The sequence below is a fragment of the Squalius cephalus genome (genome assembly GCF_949319135.1).
Source record: "Squalius cephalus genome assembly, chromosome: 25".
Classification (NCBI taxonomy): Eukaryota; Metazoa; Chordata; class Actinopteri; order Cypriniformes; family Leuciscidae; genus Squalius; species Squalius cephalus.
This window is the reverse complement of record NC_137146.1, coordinates 26,839,987-26,859,239: the sequence shown is the minus strand read 5'-3', so window position 1 is coordinate 26,859,239 and position 19,253 is coordinate 26,839,987. Positions and strand designations below refer to the sequence as shown.

At 37.8% G+C, this 19,253-nt stretch overlaps 1 protein-coding gene across 1 annotated transcript in view; it reads right to left on the bottom strand.

Annotated features, from left to right (window-relative positions):
• Positions 1-19,253, bottom strand: part of nck1b (NCK adaptor protein 1b) — a 61,106-nt gene that overhangs the window by 21,412 nt on the left and 20,441 nt on the right. Inside the window, exon 2 of the mRNA XM_079862918.1 lies at positions 4,643-4,694. The gene's annotated coding sequence lies outside the window, so the exon portion shown is untranslated. The remainder of the gene's footprint in view (positions 1-4,642; positions 4,695-19,253) is intronic.

Below are 19,253 nucleotides of genomic sequence, written 5' to 3'. Positions count from 1 at the left end.
AGTTTTATAGTTGCTTGTCTAACCATAGCATGGTTGTGCATAACGCCAGAACGACCTCTAGTATAACTTCATCCTCGCGTCAATGGTGAAAAAGTATTGTTTACCTTGTAACATAAATCTGTGCTGCGACGGATCACAGGTGATGAATAGTTTTAAAGGCGCAATTTTTTAAGCTATATATAAAAAAGGACACTGTAAATTTTAGTTATTTTTAATTGCTTTTACTTTGTACACATTGTAACGTTAGCCTAATCTGATTATGCTGGGATAGCCGATTCCAAGGGTGACGTTTACCTCCTGACATCTGTCCTGTAGTTTTATTCATTTTAGACGTATTGTTTATTATTGTCATGGACGAAGTCGATAACTGGAAGCCATGTTAATCTTGGAATAATACGGCCACCGTAGGAGTTAAAACGCCCTCGGAATTGAGAGGAACAGAAACTAATATTCACTGGGTAGTCATATACAATTTCACCGCTAGATGGGGGTAAAAATCACACAGTGTATCTTTAAAAAAAATTGATTTTCGCCATTTTTTTTAATTAAAATGTCACATAAATCAGGCCAGGAATGATTTATTAACAAATCCCTCTGAAAATAACTTCAGAATACTGCTAAGTGTATAACTGGAGAGTTTGGTGCACACAGGTGCTACATGGGCTGAGATGTTTGTACTGGAGAATGAGAAAACGGCAGTTAAAGATTCATGAGATTTCGTCATTAGCTTTATATCCCCCTTTGGACATTCACGATTGGTTACTGATAGAAAGGAAATGCCCATATTTGGGATAGCGTTGTGCAGGAGATTCAGAGCTTTACAACGATACCGGTCACGACAGACTTCAGTAAACAGACGGAGCTCGGCGTGTCGCGTTGGAATGCTTACTTCTTGGTAAATTTGGGAGAAACTTACTGCCGCAAGTAAACAAAATGTAATAAAATAAACATCTTAATTTATATTTTCAATGTTTTCTTTATATCAGCTTGAAAGAACACATATTGAAGGAGTAAACTAGCCCAAAATCTCAAAACTGACCACTGCATGAAAATTCGATGTTTTTGCCTGCCGTGTCTCGCCTTAAGTGAGTTCAGTGATGGTTCATTTTGGTTGTAAAAAAGTTATTAATTTAGTTTATTTATATATACAGCCGCCCTGGAGAAAACCGTGATGTCATCGTCCAGTTCAGTCCTCATATAATGGTGTCATTGCAGCCAAAACCTCTTCCAATGTCCCATTTCAAGGTCAGCTTGCTCTTTGGAAAACCAACACAAAGACTTCAACCGAACTCTGTCCTAACAAACAATGACATTTGCCAGGAACAATCTGGAGTTAAAATGTAAGTTGTAGAGATCCTGTTGTTCACTTGGATGACTAAGCTTGAAGTGATGGATCTAAAATGACAATTCTGCATTACAACAACAACAACAGCAGCGAACTGAAGACCAATCAGTGCATGAAGACCTTTGAGCCTAAAGGACATGACCAGGTATAGCGTTCTCAAGAACACAGTGTTTCTGATTGGCCTACAGGGCTCAGGACAGCAAACCTGGCTGTCGGAATAGATCAACATCATTGTTCACCTTCTCATGAACATCTCTAGGCCACAACAGAGGTGACCTACTTTCTAAAGGTCTTTGGAATCATGTTTTCATTACATTAAACGAATCCTGTCCAACGTTGCCCTACACGAAGACATGCAGAGTATACTCAAAAGCATATGAATTAATAGATACATAAAATATTCGAAAAATAGCATTTGTTGAAGAGCTTGGAAACACAGTGACCACATGATCTATTTGGCTTTACACTACAAAAAGGTCTAGCATCACGTGTCGCGTCGCGTCGCAACAGCTCGAGGCTGTCTACACTGGACTCGACAGATCAACCGTCGCAAATCTGTTTGTTCTTCATGTCGCGAGCGCTTGGATTACGTCAGAAATTGAACAGGGGATTGGTTTATCAATCAATCAATCACATTTATTTATATAGCACACACGTCGGCCAAAGTGCTTTACATACAGCCCATAAAACAATTACAAAAATTAATTACAATTAAATGCAAGAGAGAAGAGATGAGTCTTTAAATGAGATTTAAACGCATCAAGGGTGGCGTGAGATCTAACATGGAGGGGTAAACTGCTCCATAAACAAGGAGCTGACACAGAGAAGGCCCTGTCTCCTTTTGATTTTAGTCGAGGCGAGGAATGGTAAGATGAAACCTTCGTACAGATCTTAAAGGCCTAGAGGATGTATGTTGCTGAAGAAGTTCACTAATGTAACACTAATGGTGGGGGAAAAAATTTATTCTGTTCAGTATCGTGATATTTTGCACATGCAATTATATCGATACAGTAGCGCAAAGTATTGCAATATTTAATAACAAAATTGTTTTACTTTCGGGTTTTCTCCATTGGTTTTCTCTGAGTTTACTCTGATAATATACATTTTGCGTATTACATCCGCTTTGTTGTCGTGCATTCAACAGCAAATTCAAATGAAAATGGCTTCACCATCACAATCGGTTGTACACGACGCTTCTTTCAAATCCAAAGTGTGGGCATGTTGACCAACTCCTTTTCTAAACAAAAATGCCAATATTCCCAAAGGAATTTTGGTTGATGACCTTGCAGCCAACAGGACTGGACTCTAACAGTACACATTTTTGTTTATTTTTCTCAAGTTACTCTTATTTGTGATTATTCTCAGGTTTATGTTACTCTATTATGTCTGCTTTATGTTACTCTATAGCAGTGGTTCTCAACTCCAGTTCTCGGGACCCGTTGCTCTGCACATTTTGTATGTCTCTCTTATCTGACACACTCAGTTCAGCTCATGGAGTCTCTCCTAATGAGCTGATGATCTGGTTCAGGTGTGTTAAATGAGGGAGACATAAAAAAATGTGCAGAGCAGCGGGTCCCGAGGACTGGAGTTGAGAACCACTGCTCTATAGTATGTAAATCATTTTAAGTTATGTGCTGGGAGCTCACCATTCATGTGAGAGGTCTCCTATTCAGAGAATAATTACGTCCTGTCCTGTAATAAGGTCCTGTGTCCTGAATGTTCAAGGACAAAGTTTTTGCACTACCCTCCCTAAGTTTTTGCACTTCAGTTAATGTGTAGAATATAATGTTCACAGAATTAAATGTGACATTTGAAGTCAGTTGGAGCAGTCATTTTTTGTAATGCCTTTGAATAATATGGGGGACATGAATCGCAATATATCGCAGAATCGAATCGCAATACTTGCTGTATCGCAATATGTTAAGAATCGCAATAATATTGAATCGTGGCCCAAATATCGCAATACTATCGAATTGTCACATTTTTGCCAATTCTTACCCCTAATAACTTGGTGCCATCCCATTTAAGCCCTTAAAAACAAATAATAACTTCTTTTACTTAATCCTAAATTTGACTGGAAGCCAAAGAAGGGATGCTAGTACAGGTGTTATATATACTCGCATATTTCCTAGTCCCGGTTAAAAGCCTAGCAGCAGCATTTTGAACCAACTGCAGACGTGAAAGTGATGCATGAGAAATACCATAGTATAATGAATTACAATAGTCCAATCTGGACGTAATAAAAGCATGCATAACAACTTCCAAATCATTAAAAGACAAAAAAGGCTTCAATTTCGCTATATTCCTAAATTGGAAGAAGCCGCCTCTAAACACTGAATTTATATCCTTATCAAACTTAAACTCGGCATCAAAAAGAACTCCAAGACTCCTAGCTTGATATGTACCTTTGATTTAAAAAGGCCTAATTGATTAATTCAGGTTTACAGTCTGGGATTGTCGCATTGCGCCACTTTCCAGTGTAGACAGCGTCTCTGATTATAATGGGGTCTATTTGCTTTTGTCGCGTCGCACCGTTTGTGATCTTACGTGATAAACATTACCTAAAATGACATAAACCATATTTGGAAAACATTTATTTGAAGTGTAATTTGATTGTTTAGCTTGGATCACGTCCCATTTGTTTACATGGAGAGGGTGGGTTTTATGAGCTATACTGCATCCAGCCACCTGGGGGCGATCGAGAAGCTCTGACAAACACAATTATGCCAATAGATTGCATGTGATCTTCTGTAGATGAATAGAGACAATGTTTACTTTATGATGTTTATATTGTAATGTTGTGGATGGTTGCAAGAGTGCATTTGGTTACACTTTATTTTAAGGTGTCATTGTTACAGTGTATTTATATATTTAAGTACTGAGTGATTAAAATTAACTACATGTACTTACTATAGGGTTAGGTTTTGGTTGAGGGTTAATTGTATATAATTATGCATAATTTACTGTTATTACTATGGTAGGTACATGTAACGTGCAACAATGACACTGTAAAATAAAGTGTTACCGTGCATTTTCCCCCCCTCATCTTCTTAACTGAGCAACAGGAAATAGCAAAGACATTTCAAAATAAGAGTCCCCGTGTGCTTAAGCTTAAAGTTGGTTATTATTGGTATTCTGATTACACAAACTTAGCAACTATCCACCAATCTCTCAAGTGTTGCCAAGCTAATTAAATCAAAGTTTATCTTGCCAAAGTGTCCATTTGGTACGTAAAATGTTCAACCAAATGCTAAACATAAAGCATCATGTATAAATGTTGTTAGTTGAAATGGTTACCTGTGCTGCATTAAAGCTGTGGATATCTTAGTAGAGATGCTCGAAGGCAGACCTAGAAAAGAAAGACAATCATAAGTTTAACAAAACTGCATGTTCTCAAAGACAAAAACAGACTGCAATGACTTTGAAAAAACATCAATGTGTTACATCTCCCGTCCGAAGAGTCTGGCATGTACGCTGGCGACGGCGTTGTTGGGAACACCCTCAGATGTACGCAGGGAATGTGCCTCTGTTTACTCGCCAAAGACAATCATCTCTCCAGCGATTGTGTGCCATTTGGCTAAATAAATAACTGATGAAGATGACTATTGTTTTAGGGCTTCAATTCGACGACTGCCAGAAGACAGTTTATAGTCAAATGATCTCCATGCAGTCAGAGCAAGAGATCACTTCCTCTAGAATGATGGCCAGCGATTGTCTATTGTCCAAGGGTGAGTCAGGAAAATAGTGGGGGAAAAGGCAGATCCAAAAGTAGGGCACAAACAGCAAAAGCAGGATATGCCGTTTCATTTGAAATGCATCACCGGATACCAAGCGTGTGGTGAAAAAAAAAGGGAAAAAAAGGGAACCCTGTGCTTTCCATCTATAATCCCGACATCATACCTGACAAACTGAAAGCTGACTTCAGTAAAAGAATCAGAAATACACCAAAAAAAAGTGACCATGCCGGTAGATATCGTCTTCATCCTGTGATCATCAATTGTCCGGTCCTGCCTAAATCGAGGGTTTATCTTTTTTTACTGCAGAACACATGAAAATCACACTACCCCAATGAATGAACCCTGGAAGTTATGGCTGAATTGCATATGGCAAAATTATTTCATAAAAACAATGTCAAATAAGCAATGCCAAAATAAAAGTCCTGCCTCCGCAACATTGCCCAAACAGAGAAACATAACAGCTAATGCCGATCACTTAAAAATGCCAATATATCGGCCTTTGTGATACTGTATATCGATCGACACTGAAGGGTTAAATATTGGCAACTGTAAATATCCGTAGCCTCACAAATTCATGCATGCAATAATTCAGATTGTGCAAAGTTTGATTTAAAAGTATATATTAAATGTTTATGATTTGGAGTCATTACAGTAATTCAACTCACTGTACAGTTAGAGATGCAGAGGACAAACACTGCAAATTAATGTAAAACGTCTCACTCAAACATGGGCTGGCAGTCTCTCAGCCCAGTGCTATTTTGACAAGAGATGTATTTACATATTATTTACATTTACAGTTTGACCTTTAATAACTGCACCACATGTCGTTTAATCAGTGGTTTGTATTACAACAAAACGCCAAGATGGAAAACAAATCATACAACTATAGGCTATAATGCCACACTATAAGAAACACTGTCATTTTTATTTAACTTTCAGACCACTGCAAAGTGGAATTATAATTATATTATATGGATTATATTACTAATTTTAAGTGTTCTAGTTTACAAGTGGATTTGATAAGAGTCATTTAATTGATAGGAGCCATATATTGTGTTTTATAATACAAATATAATAAATAATAGTGTTTATTTTGCAATGCTTAATGCATCGCAGAGCTATTTAGCTGTGAAACATAAACATAAACTGGATTGATTGTTATAACTTCCGGATTGGGGGCAAAAAAGCCCTTTGAGTTTACGAGAATGAAACGCCCTTCGATCTCGTGGAAATCACCGATAAGTGCAAGCGAAGGCCACATCAAGTGTGCAATTAGAGACCCTGATGCATGCAATGCTGCTTCAGATTTTTGACAAGAACAAAGAATCTTAGATGCATCAAGTGTCTGACTGCCTATGAAATGCTGCACAGGTTAACATATGCATCACGCAAGCTTTCGGAAACAGAGAAACACACTATAACCCAACGATGAGACACAGACATCTTACGTTCATCTCTAACATGCACATCTCTGATGATTAACTCCGCTGCAGAGTAATCTAGATGTATGTTATGGGCTCTATCATGTGGTATTAGGAACTTCAAACCTCTCGCAGCTTCACTAATTAGACGAATGAACGCTGGGAGGTAAAGTTAACAACAGTGCAGAGACAGTCTGGCAGACGAAGCCGGTTCACTCCCTCCGCATAGCTGGAGTTCAGCGAGTGAAGGCCGATCACACGCCACGCGCTAATCTAACATCGTTCTCCTCAACACCCCAGTCTTCATCACTACTTTCTTCTGAAATGACTGTCATGTGACGGTCGTCTTCTTTACCTCCTCGTGTTACTGCTGAAAAATAAGGAACTCAATACTAGGGTCGGTGTTTTCAACTTTTATTCAGCAAGGACACATTAAACTGATCAAAAGTGACAGTAAAGACATTTACACTGTTAGCAGCACAACAGTTTTCAACATTGAAAATGATCAGAAACGTTTCTTGAGCAGAAAATCAGCATGATAACTGAAGGACCAGGCCGAAAATTCAGCTTTGCATCACAGGAATAAATTACATATTACAATCTATTCTAATAGACAACAGTTCATTTAAATTGTCATAATATTTCACAAAATTACTGGTTTTAATGCATGTTTGATCACAAATGCAGTCTTGGTGAGCACAAGTGGCTTATTTTAAAAAACATTGCATATCAACCCCAAATTTTGGAATGATACTGCATAATATAATATAATATAATTAGGGCTGTCAAAAGATTAATCGCATCCAAAATAAAAGTTTGTGTTTAAATAATATATGTGTGTGTACTGTGTATAATTAAATTTGTATATATAAATACACACACATGCATGTATATATTTAAGAAAAATGTGTAATTTATATATAAAAAAATTATATTCATATATAATATAAATTATATATAAATATATACAGTATATTTATGCAAATATTTCTTAAATATATACATGCATGTGTGTGTATTTATATATACAAATTTAATTATACACAGTACACACACATGTATTATGTAAACACAAACTTTTATTTTGGATGCGATTAATCGCGATTAATCTTTTGACAGGACTAAATATAATGTAATATAATATAATATATTTTAATATAATTGAATATAATTGAATATAATGCATTCATTTTCTGTACTCTACCAAATCATAGAAAAATTGACAGAACTAGAAATGCTTTGTCACTTTGCCAGACAAAAAATGAAGGGTGTGTGTGTTCACACTTGGCAAGTTTGATTGGATTAAAACGAACTCTGGTGCGATTGCTCTGTTAGTGCAGTTCATTTGAATAATTGTGAATGAGTCATGTGAACCATTTGCCATCTCAAATATTTGGTGGCACCAAACACGATTGCTGAAAAGATGAGTCTGGGTCCGCTTCCACATGAACTCTGGTGCGTGTAAATGAACCGAAAACAGGATGTGTCACCAAACGCGACCCTAAACATGACAGAATGCTCTCTGCACACTAAAAATGAACACCGTCTGCGTTAATCACAACAAAAGTCACAGAAGTGCAGCGCCTTTATGCTGCCGTCTGACAGAACACACACATTAGCTTCGAGAAACCTCCAACCGTCTGCATCTGTGCTCTTCAAGCTTTAGCACTGCTGGTTACAGAGACGCACTTCACAGAAGAGACGGTGCTAGCACAATAAAACATCTGCATCTGGGCTGGTGTCACACGATTGAGGTCATGAGAGCTGAAGAGAGCCTGATCCTCCCTCTCCATCTGTCTCTCAGCCCTGAACTCCTCCGTCCCAGAAACCTTTTCACTCATTGAGTTGGCGCAGATGCGTTGGGTTCGTCAGGTTCGTCCCACAGGTTCATTTACAGCATGTGTGTGAGTTTTACAAACCCAAATGTTTTGTGCTTAGGGCACACTGAACAACTAGTCATGAGATATAAAGTATGTTTATAGTAATAAAAATATTGCGTGTTGGAGATACAGATGTAAGCAGTAAGAAGCACTAAAGGGGAACTTTGCTACTGTTATTTGTACAGTACACCTATAGTATATTATTGAGGGCATTACGGAAGAAGAAAAAACATGATCACGATAATTGTTTCCATATTGATTAATATACATCATATAATTTAATAATGCTGCCCGCTTAAAGAGTATCCTGACAATGACTGAAGCCTGGAGAAACTTTATCATGATCTTTGATATAATATGATATAGTTCATTACTCAGCCCTGGATTTGACTAATACCTTCTCATCAAAACCCATTTTTTTTTTTTTCTTCTTTTCATTTCTTTGTTTTAATTTATGGTCTAAGTAGCAATGATTGAACCAACTAGACTACGAAATTTCATGCATACTCTCACAAAATTAAGTAACTGACAAAAGTCTGTTTTGCATGTTTGTAACCTGAAATGTAGACTAAACACCACTGTAGCATGTGTGTCCAAACATCCATGTTTGTGAATATATATCCAGTTGTGAGGAACACACTGTGATGTTATATAAAATCCAAGCTAAAGCAGTGAAAACTGGACCAACCTGGAGAAGTGTGCTTGCTTTAATTCCTCTTCCGAGCCGGAGGAGAGAATCTGACCACATCTTTTCAACATCCATCAAAACTACACTAAAACTCAATAACCCTGATAAGATCGAGGAAATGCAGAGCCGATCTAAAGCATCTCACTCTCCCCATGACATGCATCTAGTGAAAGCTACAGCTGACGTGGTTAACTGATGGTTAAATGAAAATAGTCACATGCAAATGTTATGACCTATAAACACACAACATATCTATAGCATGTATATAAATGGCAGGGTTTTCCCGGGCCAAAAATGGCGGACGAACACAAGTCATCCACACACTTCACAAAGCAGCCTAGCCATGTGAACAATAAATCCAAAATAAATGCAAAGAAACAGTTTGCAATATTTGCATACACTATTTATTTATGAAATATAAAAATAATCACTGTCAGGAGTCAGGACAGATCATAAAGCAAAGTGCTTGATGACTGTTTACATATAATTTTGTGGATTTTTTTAATATAAAATAGTGCTGAGTGACTGATTTGAAAAGTTGTGCACGAAATAAACAACAAAGTAACATCACTCTAAAAAATGCTGGGTTGTTTTAACCCAATTTTGGGTCAAATATGGACAAACCCAAACGTTGGGTTAAAAATGTCATTTAAACATTTAACCCAACGGCTGAGTTTGTCCATATTTGACCCAAAGTTGGGTTGAAATGACCCAGCATTTTTTTAGAGTGATTTCATAGAAAAAGTGGCAGGTTTATTACTTTGCATTTACAGCTAAACTTAATGCACAAACCATTTGATGTGTTTTGTCCCTTCCATTGCTATGGTTATCACTGTCAATCTGATTCAATTGTGCATTTAATTATTATTTGATTATAAATCACTGAGGCTGTCAATTACAAGGTGAAGTACACAAAGCTGCACTCTTGAGAAAAGTCCTGTTATAATCAATGAAGCCGTCTGCGCTGCGCTAATGGATCTCTTATTGACATTGTTTATATTTTGTTATAAAGAAAGGATTCGACAGTGCCTTTGCCAACTCTAACGTCAAACGAGTCGAGTCTTTCTGCACTACATTTCACTAGAAACACTGTGTTTAGGGATGTGCGCTTCAGTTCATTTTCCTGACGATAACCAGTGTTCATTAACCGGTCATTAAACGACAAGATTAGAATGATAAATTAATGAGAGATACGTTTCAGTTTCGCTTTAAATAAATTCGTTTTGGCTAAAATTTATGTCGATCATAAAGAATTTTATTTTAGAATTTTCTATAATTTTAGCTACTTATATTTTTATTATTGTTCTGTTCTGCATACTGGTAAAATTTAAAGGACTTTTTGTCACAACTTATCTGTGTTTTTCTTTTCTTCTTTTTTTCTCAACGCAATTTACATACGTGTGATTTATTTTTGCAAATGTTTTAAAAACAGCTTAAATTGATTTTCAAAATAAATTACAGAGGAGCCGTAATTTATCAATATGCAACAAGAATATTTTCATATTCCTAAGGCGTGTTCAGACCTTTATTTTGAAATAGCAATGAACATTTTTGTGTGTTTATTAGAGGTTGAATTCATATCAAAATCTGCCAAACTTCCCATATTACTTATGAATAGAATGTCTACTTCATAAATTGTATGAAAATTGTGGAAATAATGGTTCAGATCTCACAAACCACATATGGAAATGGAGGCGCCCTTATATGGGCAGTAATGGAGTCTGGTTGTTGTCACCTAGTGAAAAAGTTTGGTACTGCGCCCAAACAAAATCTCACTGAAAGCTCATTTTTTGAGATATCAACCTAAATTTTGAAACACAACTTGTTCAGATTTTTGACTGATTTTTTTGCAGTTTTAGAGTCGCCCAGGTTTTAAATATATATATTTTATAGAAAATATGAATAATTAATTTTTTTACATTGTACATTTCCATAAACTCAAACTTCTATAACTTTTTTCCTATTTCATTTTCTTAATTTATTTCTTTACTTCTACAAAAATCTGCCAAATGTCTCCTTTAAAACAAGACCAATTGTATGTCTATACTCCAAAGCATTCTTTAATTACAACCATTTAAGTTCAAAATGTGCATTTTCATGTCTACTCAAAAAAAGGGGGGTGACAGTTAACAGGTTAAGTAACAACTATTTAACAAAGAATTAATCGGTCAAAACCCTTACTTTCGGTGAACAGTTAACCAGTCAATTATCATCCCTAATTCTGTTCCTTATTATTTTATGAACTGAAAATCTAGACCAGCTCCAAAACTTGAGAGCAATGTTCGATTCGTAAATGAAATGTTGAGACAATAATTTTCAACGAATCTTTTGAATCAGTCCACAAATCACACTGAATAAGTCATTAGTGAACTAATACAATCGCATCTATTTCCAAAAATGTTATGTTAATTAGACTGCTAATCTGTTACCTTAGCGACATGCTAACATTAAACACTACTGGAATGAAAAGGAATCAAAAGAAAATTTTACTTTACTAAATTTAATAAAAGCATACCTTTCCATATTTTGAGATAAACTTTTTATTGGTTTTATATAAAGGACTGCCCAGATTCTCACAATGAAACAACAAAAAAACTTTCCTTATTATTTTGAGCTAATAAAAAAAACCCAGAACGCAAGAGCAATGTCTGATTTGTGAGCGAAACATTCTTTTGAGATAATTCATTTCAAATAACCTGTTCGCACTGAAAGAATTGTGAATTGGAAAGCTCCATTCATAGCTGTTTTTAGCATTACTAAGATGTAAACTTAACGACATCAAACGTTACTGCATTCAAAAGCGAGTCGAGACTCTCGTGCAGAGCTTTACTTGTGTGGTAAAGAGATGCTAATCAAGGTCCCATCATGGTTAGAACGCCGACAGCAACACAGAAAGCTCTTTAGCCGAGTGACGACTCTTATTTTATGGGAAAAGTGCTAATAAATAATTTGCCTGAGGATCAACCAAAAACTGGAAGATGTCCCACCTTATCCGAAAACCACAGGTTCATTAGTGACGTTTTCCGGTCTTGGCGTTGACAAATGTGTGACATTATATCCTCCTCTTTACGTTCATGTTCCTGCTACGAATCTAAAAAAAATGCTCATTGATTACCTGGCTCTGCTCTTGCAACCCGCTGTAGGGTTCACCACTCCCCTGAAACCTGTTACTGTAACCTGAGCATTGAAACAGAAGAGTGTGCACTGCAAACCTGAAACAAATGAGGTCTACAGATGTCTTAAGAAAGCTGCAACCATTGCGGGAATCGAGCTAGACCGCACCTGAGAGATACTGCAGAAGTCTAAGAGTGCACAGCTTCCTCTCTCCATTGTGTCTAGATGAAGAGGGAGGGTGATTGAGTCGCTCACCACTTCCGCTGTAACGTCTCTGCCCGCCACCAGGGCCTGACAAGCACACAGAACTGATAAATCCTGCTTTTGTAGGACTCAATCCAAGGTCGGATGGCATCAAGGCTCGTCCGGATGCAATGTTAACTTCCCTTCCCGTCTCCTGAGAGCCTTCATCTGATTGATTTCTGAAGGCAACATAGGTGTATCCTTCACTGCCTTTGATATCCCACAATCCTGTGCGTTTCTTTCGAGGACAGCTGAGCTAGAAAAATAAAGATGGCGTCTGAAAGTTGCGGCTGGTCATCGGTTTGTGTGTAAATGTACATTTTTTATCAATGTTTTCCACTTATGTCATTTCAAGCGAGAAATCACTATTGTAGTCATTAAAGGTCCCATTGCATGGATTATTTTATTATTTTAGAATGTTTCCTGTGGTGCCCTTATAATATTAGTATGTTTTTTAGATCAAAAGTTGTTATAATTTAGAAATAAAAGGCATATTTTCTAGCCTGATTTTAGCCTCTGATATGAACGCTCTGTTTGAAGGGGCGTGTCTGTGTGAGACTTCAGTGTAAACGCCCACTGCTGTGATTGGCTGCTGTGAGACTTCAGTGTAAACGCCCACTGCTGTGATTGGCTGCTGTGAGACTTCAGTGTAAATGCCGACTGCTGTGATTGGCTGCTGTGAGACTTCAGTGTAAACGCCCACTGCTGTGATTGGCTGCTGTGAGACTTCAGTGTAAACGCCCACTGCTGTGATTGGCTGCTGTGAGACTTCAGTGTAAACGCCCACTGCTGTGATTGGCTGAAATGCTTGCATATATCTCGCATTACATGTGGAACTCTCTCGAAAACTTTTACTATTACAGCTATTATACGTTTTTACTATTACAGCTATCGGGATTAACGAATCGTGAGAAGTTTTTTAAGTATTTAGATCTATTCCCATCACATAAAAGGTTGCAGTGATGAGCATTGAGCAGATGACAGCCTGTTGATCGCGTGAATGAAGATCTTATCATTGCAACGCAGTTTCTGCACTCTCACTAATGATTTCACCAATGCAAACATGAGGTCAGTACAGTAAGAGCTTCGTTGTGGAGTGTAACAGCGTCATTGATTTCATAACGAGTTTTGGCAAGTGTCCAGATAAACTTGTGCTGTGTGATTGACAGCTTGGGCGATTGGAAAGGGATTGTTCTTTGATCGCTTTCTGTATATTAATCACAGTTAAGTTTAAGTAAGATTATTTTCATTATTTAAAAAATTCATTATTCTGGCTTGATTTACTGATGCATAAACAGTATTGAACGACTTTGAGAGAAAGATTATCTGTCTGAACTAGAACAATTACACATCAGACATTCACATAACCCACTGGTTCTTCAGAGGCTCGGATGAAGGAACTAAAAAAATACTTTTGTGTTCATTTGTACATCCAAACACTGAGCAACAGCCATGCTTCGCTCGTTTGCAAGCCATGATGTCTCTTGAGGAAAAAACAATATCGCGCTCGCGCAGCTCATTTTCTCATGGGCGGGCAAAGAAGAGAAAGGGGAGGTGACCTTTCCCCTTATGACGACATAAGGGGAAGATTTCTAGATTTGCCCGTCTGAGCTTTCATTTTCTCAAAAATACCCAGGGCTTGGGTTACACCCATCAAAACGTCTAGCCACTGGGGGACCATAGGCTAGGGAAACTCATATTAAGGTTAAAAAACCTCAAAGTGAAATTTTCATGCAATGGGACCTTTAAATATTCTCTTAGTTTTCACCGAAGCTCGCTCTATTTTGCTGAAGATCATTTAACCGCTTCGCTGCCTCAGAAGTCTGTCCGAAATCTGTTTGGTGAGCAAACGCTGTGTGATGAGTGACAGGCTTGGACCACCTCAGAGATCTGAGAGAAGCTTTTATCAGAGACACTGGTGATCCTGAGAGAGGGGAGTGATGGGTAATGATGAATGGCAGAATTAATGAGGGTTAAATTACAGAGCGATGCCACTTTTCACAGCATGGAATGTACGTGTTTTTTTGCATCAATCAATGTGTTATGGATATACATTACACCTAAGGATCAGTAAAGTATCCATCCATCAGTACTGATCACATTGAATGTCTCAAGGTGTCTAGACAAACGTTCTCCTCCTTTAAAAAGACAACATAAAAAAAAAGAAAGAAAAAAAGCATTTACCTTCCCTAAGGTCACACACTTCAGAATTGAACGGGTGGGACTTCAATGATTCGCTTACTTTGATATTACTAGTTGATATTACCTGCACCTATTTTTACAGACGATCAGGGACATTTATTAAACTGGTCAATTTTGATTTCATGGCTACTTTAAACTAGGTTTTTACATTTAAACAGTGTTTACATGTAAGTGTTACTTTAGTATTATTTATATACAATTTTTTAATTGCTTTTATTTTTAAAATCAGTTTTCAATTTTCATTTTAGTTATGGTAATGTTGTGCTTTTGCAAGTTTTTTTTATTTTTATTATTTTGCTATTTCTTAGTTTTAGTGTTAGTAATTTATACTTCAAATTTCAGTTAGTTGCTCAATGCAATATTTCTAATTTCCGTTTTTCATCTAATATTTAATATATCTAATCATTTCATTTTAGTTTATTTCAGTGAATAACACAATTTTTAAATAGTTTTAGATGATAACTCTGGGTGCTTTAGTGAATCTAGTAAATTTGGCTATCATCAATACTTTAGATTATTTGTATTTTGGGAAACTTCATTTGCATATTCATAGAACCGCGTATACTAAATAAAGCAAAGGTGTAGAGTTACATTCAAGCTATTTTAAGGCATAAAGAATTTTTTTTCCAATGAATTTTGGTGATCAAAGATGAGTTTTAAGGGATACAATTATTGACTACAGTGGGACTGTACATACAAAGCACAATATATTCACAATATATCACCAGCTCCAAAAAGCAAGAGCAATGTACGATTTGTAAATGAATCAATCTTTTGGGCTGATTCTTTTCAATAATCCTGTTGAATCAGTTCACAACTTGCCCTGAATGACTCAGGTCAGAGCAAGCCTCCACTGAACTGGTCATCTCCGACTCAAAAAGGGTCAAAAACCAAAAACCAGGAGTTATATGATCCTCAACCGTGCGGAGAATTCGACTGACGGCGTAATAGTTTATTAAACTTAGAATCTCTGTACCAACATACAAGTCCATTGATTCAAGAATACAACTTCAAATTTCATGTCTAAATACTGACTGGATTGGACAGTGGTTTATGAGGAAGAACTGGTCTAATAGACACAGTACAGGCCCGGCGCGATCTCCTAGACGCTGTAACATAATGCCTCTGACAGGCAGCTCAAATCATAGGGCTCTGGTGCTGGAATGCAATCCGTGTGTTTTCCCCTCCAGCACTGCCTCACTTCCTCTGACACATCACACACACACACACACACACACAGCCTTAAACTCTCCAGCATATCCGCAGGATTTAAAACACATTTAGACAGTGAAACCCTTAACAATACTCTACAGGAGGTATAGCCTACATTCTGTTTTAGTACACTTTCACTTTATCTGAAGCCCACATCATTTAGTCAGGGTTACTGTAACCACAAAACAGTCCATGTCCATTTTACTCCCTCTATCGGTCTGTTCGATAAAACAATGTTTGTGCTACTGCACCTTTAAGACTGTTATATGTTAATTACTCATTTTATGATTGGCTAACACTTTCACATGTGAAATAAGTATTAGATGCTGATATGTAAAAGTGGGCTCATGATTGTCACGTCAATAGCATTTCAGTAAATGCTCTGGGTGGGCTGGAGAGGGAACTTTGAGATGTGAAAACTTGCATATGCATTGCACAGAAACTGCACAATTAAAGGTATATTTCAGCCAAAACTTAAAAATTCTGTCATTGTTTACTCTCCCCTCTGGTTATCCCAACCCTGTATGAGTTTCTTTCTTCTGCTGAACACAAAAGATGATATTTTGAAGAACGTCGGTAACCAAACAGTTGATGGACCGCATTGACTTCCATAGTATGGGGGGGGGGGGGGGGGGGTAGTCCCATCATTTGGTTACCGACATTCTTCAAAATATCTTCTTTTGTGTCCCTCACAAAAATACGATCAGCTTTTCCACCTTACTTTTAAAGAGGTGGTATAATACCCTTTTCACAAGATGTAAAGTAAGTCTTTGATGTCCCCAGAGTGTGTATGTGAAGTTTTAGCTCAAAATACCCACAGATATTTTTATATAGCATGCTAAAATTGTCACTTCTTGAGGGTGAGCAAAAAAAGCACCGTTTTTGTGTCTGTTCCTTTAAATGCAAATGAGCTGCTGCTCCCGGCACAGGGGGCGGAGTTTCAGAGCAGGAACAACCATTTTTAACTCAAATGTGTGAGGCTTTTGGTGTCAGCCGCTTAGTTATTTGAGCAGTACAAAAACAGTCTTAGTCTCAGTTCACATATCGCGTCTTTTGCGCGCTCATGTTCATTATTTCAAATGTATGTGCGCGGCAAGCACGCTCATAATGGAAGCGACACGGTTGCGATGCGCACGCGGTGCGACGTTCTCATTTTTTCCAGGTGCAGCGAGATGAAAAAATCTCAACTTTTCCGAATGCCACCAGCGCACCGCAGGTCATGTGACAAGAACCAACCAATCAGCTTCACCCTTTCCATAACAAAATTGAAAGCTTAGTCAACATGAAGGACGGGGTGCACCCAAACACTACGGGTGTTTTTCTCTTCTCCGTAAATAAATCTTGAAGCAGAGCTACAGCAAGCGTTTTTCGGTGGTGGAAATCCTTTACTGAAACTTCTTTGTCGTTGTGGAGAGCGCAGTTCATGGTTGCATAGGAACGACAGACGGGGGGAGGAGGAGACGCGTTTTTAGACTTGATATGTGAATGGCCCCTTTGCTGCTTGATGTTGCAAACTGGTATTTACCGTATACCAGATTCTTACCATAATCAACACAATGGTTTGTTGCGCAAAGAGATTTACCTTTTACTGCACTTTGTTGTTATCTAGTTATTTACCTTAGAGGTCTGCTACCCGAAAAACTCACGGGTTTCGGGTCGGGTTCGGGTTAATGTTTAATGAATAGCCTCGGGTTCGGGTTTGTAACTTAAAAAAACTATATAGGCAATACACATAGTTTGCGTGCCGTGTGCTTGGCTGCTTGCTGTGTTGTGATTGTAATTATACATGTACGCGCGAGAGAAAGTAGGCTCGTGCGCAGTTTCAGCCGTCCTCCTCTGATTGCGGTGTTGTGGCCGAAATGGTGCGCACGGGAGCACATGCGCAAAACAGTTTTGTAAAAAGATATATGAATAATTTTTATTTTATCATATATCATTTTACAAAACTGTTTTGTGCTTCCATGCACGCTATTTCAGTCACAACACAGCAATCAGAGGACGGCGCTGAAATCAACTATCAATGCTGTTCTCTTCCTTCATAACTCGTACTGAGAAGGATATATTTGTGTAAATATTTGTGCAACTGTGCAAACTTTGTTTTGAAGTTTAATGTTTGAGTTCCAGGGGAATTAGTGACTGTTTCACGTGTTCAACCACATCAAAGTACATGTAGCCTATTTTTTTTATTATAGTTGCAAGCAATCATAAAATACAACATATAAAAAAAAAAAAAAAATTAAAAAAAAAGGTATTTACTGTGAGAAACGGACCTCGGGTTCGGGTCGGGCTGGGCTGGGGCTTAAAATATAACCATAATGTTCGGTTCGGGTCGGGTTAGATGATTTCGGGTACGGGCCGGGTTCGGGCCACTAATTTACCTACAGCAGTTAATGAAATCTCGTACATTAACAGGAAATAGTTCTGTACTTCTGTTGTAAAAAGTTGGAAAGTGCACAAGTTGTATGTTTTGGATGCCTTTTTAACTATTTGTAACTTGACAGCTCAATGCACGTTTTCATTGTATGGGAAAGAGCAGCGTTAGGGCTCGTTCACACGCATTTTTGCGTTTTAAAAGTTGAACTGATTTTAACTTTCGCGCAGTGTTTATAGAACGCCATGTCATGTGCGAGACGAGACGCTGCAAAAGACGTGAGCGCAACAGTTATACATGTCTGTCTAGTGCGTGTTTACATAGAAAAACAATGGAAAAGTAGCGCATTAGAATGAAAAACGCGTTCTGTGTGAACGGCCCCTTAGCCAACTTCTAAATATCTCCTTTTGTGACCCACAGAAGAAGAAAAAAATCATATGGTTTGGAACAACATGACGGTGAGTAAATAAATGACCATTTTCATATTTGGGTGAACTATCCCTTTAATTCAAGAGAGCAGGGAAAACCTGTTTTCCATAGGCACTCGTCCTATTTTCCAACTTGCACAACCTTAGAAAAGCTCAAGTTTTAAAACCAATTCATCATCTTTAAAGAAGATCTCTCTGTGTGTGTGTGTCATCTAAGACCACGGTTCAGACATCTCATACCCCCTGTCAATGAAGACGACCATATAATATCAAAGCAGCTGAACACACAAAACTTGATCATCCAATAGTCATTTATGTGGCGCTAATGTTGACGTGAGGTTTAGAGGAGAAATCCAGGCCTGTTGATTTAGGCAGAGTTGGAGACTCGTGCTGCTTACGCAAGTGTGTTAAATTGGATGGCCACACTGAAACACACATTCAGTTCATCAGCCTTATATAGGGCTTCATCAGGGGACGACTACTTGAGACAGACTAGAGCAAAAGTCATACAAGGAATCTGCTCTCTTCACAAAAGGACCTTAATATCTTTGGGCTGAAAACTCCCCCAGGGCTTCCTTTGACATTTTCCATAATAAAACCACTCATGATCAG